This window comes from Apium graveolens, chromosome 6, assembly GCF_009905375.1.
Source record: "Apium graveolens cultivar Ventura chromosome 6, ASM990537v1, whole genome shotgun sequence".
Classification (NCBI taxonomy): domain Eukaryota; kingdom Viridiplantae; phylum Streptophyta; class Magnoliopsida; order Apiales; family Apiaceae; genus Apium; species Apium graveolens.
The window spans coordinates 249,704,600-249,713,813 of record NC_133652.1 but is presented as its reverse complement, the minus strand read 5'-3'; the positions used below and the strand labels follow the sequence as shown (position 1 = coordinate 249,713,813).

The 9,214-nt window shown below is 44.1% G+C and overlaps 1 non-coding gene across 1 annotated transcript; it reads left to right on the top strand.

The window, feature by feature from the left end:
* The first annotated feature begins 340 nt into the window (after nucleotides 1–340).
* Nucleotides 341–447, top strand: LOC141669741 (small nucleolar RNA R71). Its single transcript, XR_012554004.1, has one exon. It is a non-coding gene; the product is annotated as a small nucleolar RNA R71 (small nucleolar RNA).
* Nucleotides 448–9,214: the final 8,767 nt, after the last annotated feature.

Below are 9,214 nucleotides of genomic sequence, written 5' to 3'. Positions count from 1 at the left end.
AAGAGAACACTGATCCGTAGCATGAGAACCTGCACAAAGCTCACAAACCATAGCTATTTGATTAACTCCATACGTAGCCAGAGAATCAACCTTCATTGATAGCGCTTGGAGCTGGGCTGCAATAGCGGTGGCTGCATCAACTTCCAGAATACCTGCTACCTTGCCTGACGTCATCCTCTGAGTTGGGTTTTGATGCTCATTTGCAGCCATCGTCTCGATAAGATTATACGCCTCAGTATAGCTTTTAGCCCATAAGGCGCCTCCAGCTGCTGCATCGAGCATGGGCCGAGATTGGGCCCCCAAACCATTATAGAAACCAGTGATCACCATCCAATCCGGCATTCCATGATGTGGACATTTTCTCAACATTTCCTTGTAGCGTTCCCAAGCCTCGCACATAGATTCTGTAGGTTGCTACGCAAACTGAGTAAGAGCACTCCTTATAGCAGCAGTCTTTGCCATTGGATAAAACTTCACCAGAAACTTTTGCGCAAGATCTTGCCACGTAGTGATGGACCCAGCTGGTTCAGAATGTAACCAGTCTTTAGCCTTATCCCTCAGTGAGAATGGGAAAAGCCTCAACTTTATAGCCTCATCAGTCACGCCATTATACTTAAAAGTGCTGCAGATCTCGACAAAATTCCTTATGAGCATGTTGGGGTCTTCAGTTGCCGCTCCTCCAAAAGAAACAGAATTCTGCACCATCTGAATAGTGCCCGGCTTGATTTCAAAGGTGTTAGCTTGAATAGCCGGATGAAGGATGCTTGACTGAATGTCATCGATTTTAGGCCGAGAAAAATCCATAAGAGCTGGATCAGCTTGAACAATACGATCTCCCATGTTTACTGGTTCTTTCTGCTCAGTTCCTGAATCCGAATCCTCAAAATCTAACTTCTCCGGAATATCAAGAACTTCGTCTGTCTCCTCAGCTGTATCTAAAGTCCTCTTGCGAGCACGAGAACGAGTTTGCATAAACGCTTGCTAAAGTACCTGAAACACAACCGAAAAGAGTAAGTAACTACTACGTCCTAATCACTGAGTCCTAATGACCAATGATGGTAAGTACATAAACTAAACAAATACGCCGAGTCCCCGGCAGCGGCGCCAAAAACTTGTTAGGGCGAAAATACGCGCTAATATTCACGCAAGTATACGCGTTCGCAAGTAATATAGAATACTTTCTAGTTCGTTCCCTCAGAGACTCAGACTAAATTATTGTCTAATTAAACTCACTCACCAATGTATGATTACTTCTCAATGTTAAGATAATAACACTTAAAATTGTTGATTAAATATTAACTATAATTAACTACTTAATTAACCACTTAACTAACACTTCAATTTATCAATAATAAAACACTCATGAGATCACAACTTCATTATTACTTCCTTCTATAGCCATTGTTATTACCTTTAACATGTGACAGTGATGATATTAATCCGAATAACACGAAACTGATAAAAGCCAACTTTCATTGTACTAATACCATTCTACCAAGCATCCACAATTAAGATAGAAGTTGAATAGTCATCAATTATGTTGAGTTCCTATATGTCTACAGAAATTGACAACACAACGATTTAAGCACAAGTTATTCCTTTTGATTACATAGGGCAAATAAAACTGTTAGAGTTACCCACTAATCATGCACAACGTACATGAACCTATGCTAGCATGGCAAGTTCTAAATCTCAAGATCCACCGTCGCTTCACAAGAGATTAACACCCTATCTTATATGTTCGCGACGCACATAAGACGAATACTGCACAACCAATACTAGATATCATGCAATCATCACACACTAAAGTATTAAACAATTAACTAAAGAATTCCATAATAAATCCGTTGCAACCCCATGATTACGATTAGCCCATAATAGAACTTATCGCCATCATGGGTTCATATGAAATCATAACAAACAAACACAAGAAAATAATAACTAAACTAATTATATTAAAACAGAGTACGTCACAAGAGTAAATAAGTCAAAGCAAGAAAACTAGCATCCAACGTTACAACGAAACAAGAATCACAAGAATATATGCTTCCTCTTCATTGCGGTGTGCTAAATCGGTCTTCTTCCTTATCTCCTTCGCTTCTTGCATAAAACACAATCTAAAACATAATCTCCTTAATACTCTCTGTGAAAACGTCTCAAATCTACCTATATAATAGTCCCATAAAACTCAGATTACATAGAAGTTGGAAGCCACACAGAAGTAGAAGTCTAAAATAATTCAGCTTTTTTCCCCGACCCTGCGCGGCCGCTCAGCATTTCTGCGCGGGCGCGTAGGCTACTGCGCGGCCGCTCAGCATTGCTGCGCGGGGCGCGCAGGACCCTACTGGAAAAATTCCAAGCTTGCTCCGTTTCTTCGCCGTAATCTGCCCATTCCTTCCTCTCGCAATGGGAACACATGCCAAGGCTTATTCTTGATGATTCCTCCCCCGAAATGCAACTAATACCCTGAAATGCATAAACACTAGAAAAATGCATTAAATACACAAAATACTTGATTTTCAAGACACCAATTTAAGCCATTTTAAGACGTTCTAAGTGGTATAAAATGCCACTTATCACAGTCCCGCGGCGCCTCCGGCTTTAGAGTAAGAACTAGTTTTTTGGGAGGATAATAATGAATATGAATGCAGGGGTGGCTGTGTGTGAATGTGAGTGTGAAAGAGTGATTAACCCCAAAACCTCACCTTCTTGGGCTATTTATAGCCCAAGGGTAGGGTTTTGGGGTTGGTACCTTTAGATCATAGCCATTGGTTTTGGGAGCGGAGGACACCTGGCTGGAGTGGATGCTTTACACGTGTCAGCGCAGGACTGGCCGAGAAATATTCTGAGGATTCTCTGACACGTGCCTTTATTACTCCCATGATTGATGTGTGACAGTTGTCCCCGTCACGTGCCTGGGCCAACGTCTCACGTGCTGGGATTTATCAAGGTTATGCTTGCGGGACTGAGCTAGTTACGAGTGATAGTGTGCGGGACTACTCCTTCCAGGAGCTGCGTGGAGTTGGGGGCCTAGGAGTAGCCCTCCCCGGAGCTGCATGGAGTTAGGGGCTTAGGAGTATTCCTTCCAGGAGCTGTATGGGGTTAGGAGCTTAGGAGTAGTCCTACCACGGGCTATATGTACTATCATATGCCCCCCACTCCCTTGTGCGGATTTTCTAGATGGGGGAGTGAATTTGTGTTTGTCTGTAGAACGTGAGCTTTTGATTGTTGTGTAGAAGAATTTGGGCTTTTCTTGCCCCCAGTCCGTATTACGCTGAGTTCGGCGACTCAGGACTAAGGTGGTTGTCCTTGTCAGGAGTTGAGATTTTCTTGCCCCCCAGTCCGGATTGCGCAGAGTTCGGCGAATCAGTACTAAGGTGGTTGTCCTTGTCAGGAGTTGAGGTTTTCTTGCCCCCTAGTCCAGATTCCGCTGAGTTCGGTGAATCAGGACTAGGTGGTTATCCTTGTCAGGAGTTGAGGTTTTCTTGCCCCCCAATCCGAATTCCGCTGAGTTCGGCGAATCAGGACTAAGGTGGTTGTCCTTGTCAGGAGTTGTGCTTTTCTTGCCCCCCAGTCCGGATTATGCTGAGTTCGGCGAATCAGGACTAAGGTGGTTGTCCTTGCCAGGAGTTGAGCTTTTCTGGCCCTCCAGTCCGGATTCCGCTGAGTTCGGCGAATCAGGACTAAGGTGGTTGTCCTTGTCAGGAGTTGAGCTTTTCTTGCCCTCTAGTCCGGATTACGCTGAGTTCGGAGAATCAGGACTAAGGTGGTTGTCCTTGCCAGGAGTTGAGCTTTTCTGGCCCTCCAGTCCGGATTCCGCTGAGTTCGGTAAATCAGGACTAAGGTGGTTGTCCTTGTTAGGACTTGAGCTTTTCTTGGCCCCCAGTCCGGATTACGCTGAGTTCGGCGAATCAGGACTAAGGTGGTTGTCCTTGTCAGGAGTTGAGATTTTCTTGCCCCCAGTCCGGATTGCGTTGAGTTCGGCGAATCAGGACTAAGGTGGTTTTCCTTGTCAGGAGTTGAGGTTATCTTGCCCCCAGTCCAGATTGCGTTGAGTTCTGCAAATCAGGACTAAGGTGGTTGTCTTTAGCAGGAGTTGAGCTTTTCTTGCCCCCAGTCCGGATTGCGTTGAGTTCTGCAAATCAGGACTAAGGTGGTTGTCTTTAGCAGGAGTTGAGCTTTTCTTGTCCCCCAGTCCGGATTGCGTTGAGTTCTGCGAATCAGGACTAAGGTGGTTGTCTTTAGCAGGAGTTGAGCTTTTCTTGCCCCCCAGTCCGGATTGCGTTGAGTTCTGCGAATCAGGACTAATGTGGTTGTCTTTGGCAGGAGGTTGAGCTTTTCTTGCCCCCAAGTCCGGATTGCTGAGTGGGAAGGAGTCCGAACTTGGAAGTTGAAACGGTTTTTGGGGTTTCCCCCCTAATTATTTGAATTATTACAACTGCAAGGATATGGAGAGACGTGCCGTAATAATTAATATTTAATAATTACTGCTTATGATGGTCGGCTAGGATTGTGCCATGTGGCGTGGCTATTGGATTTTTTACTGCCTCTATAAAAGGAGGGGCTGCCCTCTTTCTTTAGTTTTTACTTTTCTTCATCTTCTCTTCTCAGTTTTCTCTCTTTTCTCTGAAGTTTTTCCGTCGGGATTTCTTGCTGTTGCGCCGCCGTTGTCCGGTCTTCTCCAATCTCTCCGTAATCTCTTCATTTGTAAGTTTCCTTTTCTTATTTTCTTTGTTTGCTCCTTTCTTTTAGTTTGTTTTCCGATTGGGTTTTTTGTTTCTTCTATATTGCTTGTATGCTTTTTGTGTTTAGTTTTTGGTTTAATTTTTGTGTATATCTGTATGTATACGGTTTTTTGGCATATTTTGGTGTTTTGATTTTGGTTGATAGTGTTTCTGGAATTAGGGTTTTTCGTTAGGGGCCGGACTTATATATCTAGTCCGGACTAATAGGCTAGGATTGTATGTTTAGCTTCGGGGGTTCCCAGTCGCCCCGGGCGACTGTTTAGTTTTGTATTTTTGTTTTATTTTGGATTGGATCTCCGGACTATCTGTTTTTGACTTGTAATAAAATTGATAATAGGGTAGTCCGGACCATCTAGATTTGAAGATAAATAAACTGTAGGGTTTTAGACAAACCTTTGTCACTTGTTTTAGGTTTATGGTTCGGAGTAAACCTCTTGCCAAGGCCTTCATAACTTGTTATCCGGGGCCATCTAGTTCAGATTCTGAGTCTTCTGCTGATTCTGAACGAGTTGAGATGGGGAAGAGGGCTTCCACTTCGGACTCTGAGGCAATAACGAAGCTTACAGTTGCTAAGATATCTTCAAGAAAGGTACCCTACAGTCCGGAGGGTTTGTGGGTGGATAATTTGGGTTATTTTATTAGTAAGAGCGAGGAGATAGAGAACAACTTTTATTTTAGGAGCATTAGGTCCGGATACGCTAGGCAGCAAAACGCTGATCCGGGGCCTTATGATAGGGAAGCGTTTGATAGGAAATTTGCTGATAGCATAGTGTCTAAGGAGCACTATGAGCTCAAGGATGAGTACGCTGCCCTAAATTATGCGGCTCAGGATTCTGCGGTCCGGGCTGCCTTTCAGTTGGACCCATGGTCGAGTGGAGGTGGCCGACTCCGGACGAGAGGGCTCATCATAGACCGGCTGATGGGTTTATTCCGGTGTGGCTGGAGCATCTCCGGTCCGGGTGGAATCCACATTGGCATCTGTTTTTGAAGCATCTGTGCAAATGTGTACAAGCTCTCTCCGATACAGATTACGTCTAATGGTATAAAATGGATGACTTGGTTTATTGCTACTTGCAATCAGTTCAAGATTCAGCCCACGTTCAAGCTATGGCATCATATCTTTCATCTGGTCCGGTCTAGTCAGTTCCCTTTATATGAACTTCGGTTCCGGGCTCCAGAGTGCGGCTATTGTGGTTCCTATAGGCCTGTCATCCAGCAATCTTCACTGAAGTATTGGAATGGGGAGTTGATCATGCTCCGGGGCTTAGACTTGCACTACTTACCCCATATTGCTTCAGAAGGGGTTCAGACTCGTTTTCGTAGGGATGTGCTCCGGGGGTGAAGCTATCCGGTTAATGTTTGCATTTTGTGAGTCTCTGGGTTTCCAAATGACCCGAGACACTTTTATGAATCATAGGACTATGCATAGATTAGGCTGTAAGTAGTTTTGCTTCCTGTCCGGACCTTTCATATATTTCTTATCTGCTTCCGTTCGCTTTGGTTGTTTGTTTATTTTAACTTGTGTTTTTTCTTTGTTTCTTGCAGGTTTGCCACACTACAATCCGGACATGTCGTCCTCTGTATACAGTGATGCTTTGAAAGGTTTGGGTAAGGCTTTCAAGTTACCCAAGAAGAATGCTGCTGCTGGGTCCGGATCTAACGCCTCGGCGGAGGGGGGGATCTCAGAGCAATGCGGTTCCCAATCCGGAGCCTGAAGTTTTTGTGAATCCTCCTGGTCCGGAGCTGGATGCCGAAGTGGAAATTGGAGATGATTTTGCTAATCTGGAGGACCTCGGTCCTATAGGCGAGGCTCCGGGTGGAGATTCTGGGAGGAGGAAGAGGCTCCGGACTCTTGGGTCAAACCTCCCCGCTGAAAATTTTGAAGCTGGCTCTGCGTCCGGGGCCGGCAAGGGAAAGAATATTGGAGAAGAGAGTCCGGATGAAGGTGGTCCAGGGCTGGAGGAAAAAGTAGCTCGTTTCATGGCTGTGATTCCTAGTCAAACTGAGTGGAGGAGGATGAATGAGTCCGGATTCGATGCGACTATGAAGGAGTGTTCCCGGCTCTGGGGTCAGGTACTTCTGCTTTCTGTTATTGCTTGTTGCTTTGATTTGCCTTAGAATATTTTTTAAGTTTCTCCATTTTTTGCAGCTTGGTGGGTATATGGCCGGTTCAGCCTCTCTTGCATATAATGAGCTCAAAGGCTTCCGGACTGCTGTTGCCGATAAGGATGCTGAGCTTAGCTAGCTTCGGGATCAGATAATTGTGAAAGACAATTCTCTGTCCGGACTGAACAAGCACCTGAATGAAGTAACCATCCGGGCGGAAAATGCTGAAAAGGAGGCTTCTGACTTGAAATCAGAGTTAGCTGAGCTCCGGAGACAGATGTCCGCTGTGCGTCCGGAGTCTGAAGTTATTGCTGAGTTTAAAAGGTCTGAGGAGTATGATAGAGCCCTTGCCAATGCTGGTGCTCCGGAGATAGCTCGCTGCTGGCTGATTGCTGAAAGGCATATCAAGACTAATCCGGAGGCCGATTGGGATATCTTTGTCTCTGAGTTTATTAAGGCCAAGGAAGATATTGAGCTCGGATTAGGGGAACCGGAGCCATTCGACGGCCCCTGTCCCAGTTTCCTTCCTTCCAGTGCTCCGGACTCTTGACTTTATTTTTTATGAACTTGCTATTTGTCTAAGAATTTTGATACATTTGATTCTTGTAATATTCGTACTTTGCTCCGGGTTCGTTTGAGTCCGGTGAATCGCTAATATTTGCTTTTCTTGCTGTTATTTTACTCTATTTCTGTAGTTTGTTTTTGCCTTAGAATATTTTTCCAAGTAAAATTTATTGCTCTAGTCCTGACTAACCTTCTTGTCCGGACTAGTGGAGGCCTTTTAGTTAGAAAATTAATTCTAAGTAAAAATTGGTTGCTCTAGTCCTGACTAATAGCTTGTCCGGACTAGTGGTTGCTTTTAGTTAGAAAATTAATTCTAAGTAAAAATTGGTTGCTCTAGTCCTGACTAATAGCTTGTCCGGACTAGTGGTTGCTTTTAGTTAGAAAATTAATTCTAAGTAAAAATTGGTTGCTCTAGTCCTGACTAATAGCTTGTCCAGACTAGTGGTTGCTTTAAGTTAGAAAATTAATTCTAAGTAAAAATTGGTTGCTCTAGTCCTGACTAATAGCTTGTCCGGACAAATTGTTGCTTTTAGTTAGAAAATTAATTTTAAGTAAAAATTGGTTGCTCTAGTCCTGACTAATAGCTTTTCCGACTAGTGGTTGCTTTTGAAAAATATGCAAGTTAAAGAAAAAGTTTTTCATTGATCATTCATACAAGATAGAAGGAGAGACAGATTGGTTGCTTGCCATATTGGCTACAAGTTTTTTGGTTGCTTTATTTGCTTTACTACTGGTAGAATTTCCTTAGCCTTAGTCCATGCCAAGTGTTTGGGACTTCTGAGCCATCCATGTTTAGGAGCTTGTAGGTTCCCGGCCTGAGGACTTCTTTGATCTTGTATGGTCCTTCCCATTTGGGCATTAACTTTCTGGTGTTTGTGGGATCTGATACTTCAGTGTCTCAAAGAACTAAGTCTCCAACTTGGAAGTTTTTGACTCTTGACTTCTTACTGAAGTGCTCTCTTGTTTTCTCCTTGTATTTTTCCATCCTTTCCACAGCTTGGTCCCGGACCTCATCAATTAGTTCCATGTTTGTTTTGAGTCCTTCATTTGCTTCTTCTTCAAAGTTTATTGCTCTGTGGGAAGGAGAGCCCACTTCAATAGGCAGCATTGCTTCTGTTCCATAAGCTAGTTTGAATGGAGTTTCTCCGGTGCTTGTCCTTGGGCTTGTCCTGTAGGACCAAAGTACGCTTGGTAGTTCTTCTGGCCACTTGCTTTTGCTTTCTTTGAGTCTTTTCTCGATACCTCGGAGCAGGATTCTGTTGGTTACTTCTACTTGACCATTTCCTTGGGGATATGCCACTGATGATTTTTTGTGCTTGATCCCGCGCTCTTGGAGGTAGGACTCGAACTCTGATCCAATGAATTGGGGCCCATTGTCTGATACTAGGACTCGCGGTATCCCGAACCTCATCAAAATATTGTCCATAAACTTTATGCAGTCTTGCTGATTGATTGTCCTCATTGCTTTTGCTTCAACCCATTTTGTCATGTAGTCAATAGAGACTAGTAGGTACCTGAGGTCTCCTTTTGCTCGAGGGAAGGGTCCCATAATATCAATACCCCAAATAGCGAAAGGGATAGGTGACAGGACTGAGGATGGTAGGACTGGGCTTATCCGGGACACATTGCTGAAGAACTGGCATTCCTTGCACTTCTTGACAAATTCTATTGCATCCTGATGAATGGTTGGCCAGTAGTAGCCTTGTCTTATAATCTTATGAGCTAGGACCTTTGGAGACATGTGGTCTCCGCATATCCCATCATGCACTTCTGCCAAACAGTACTTTGCTTCTTCTGGG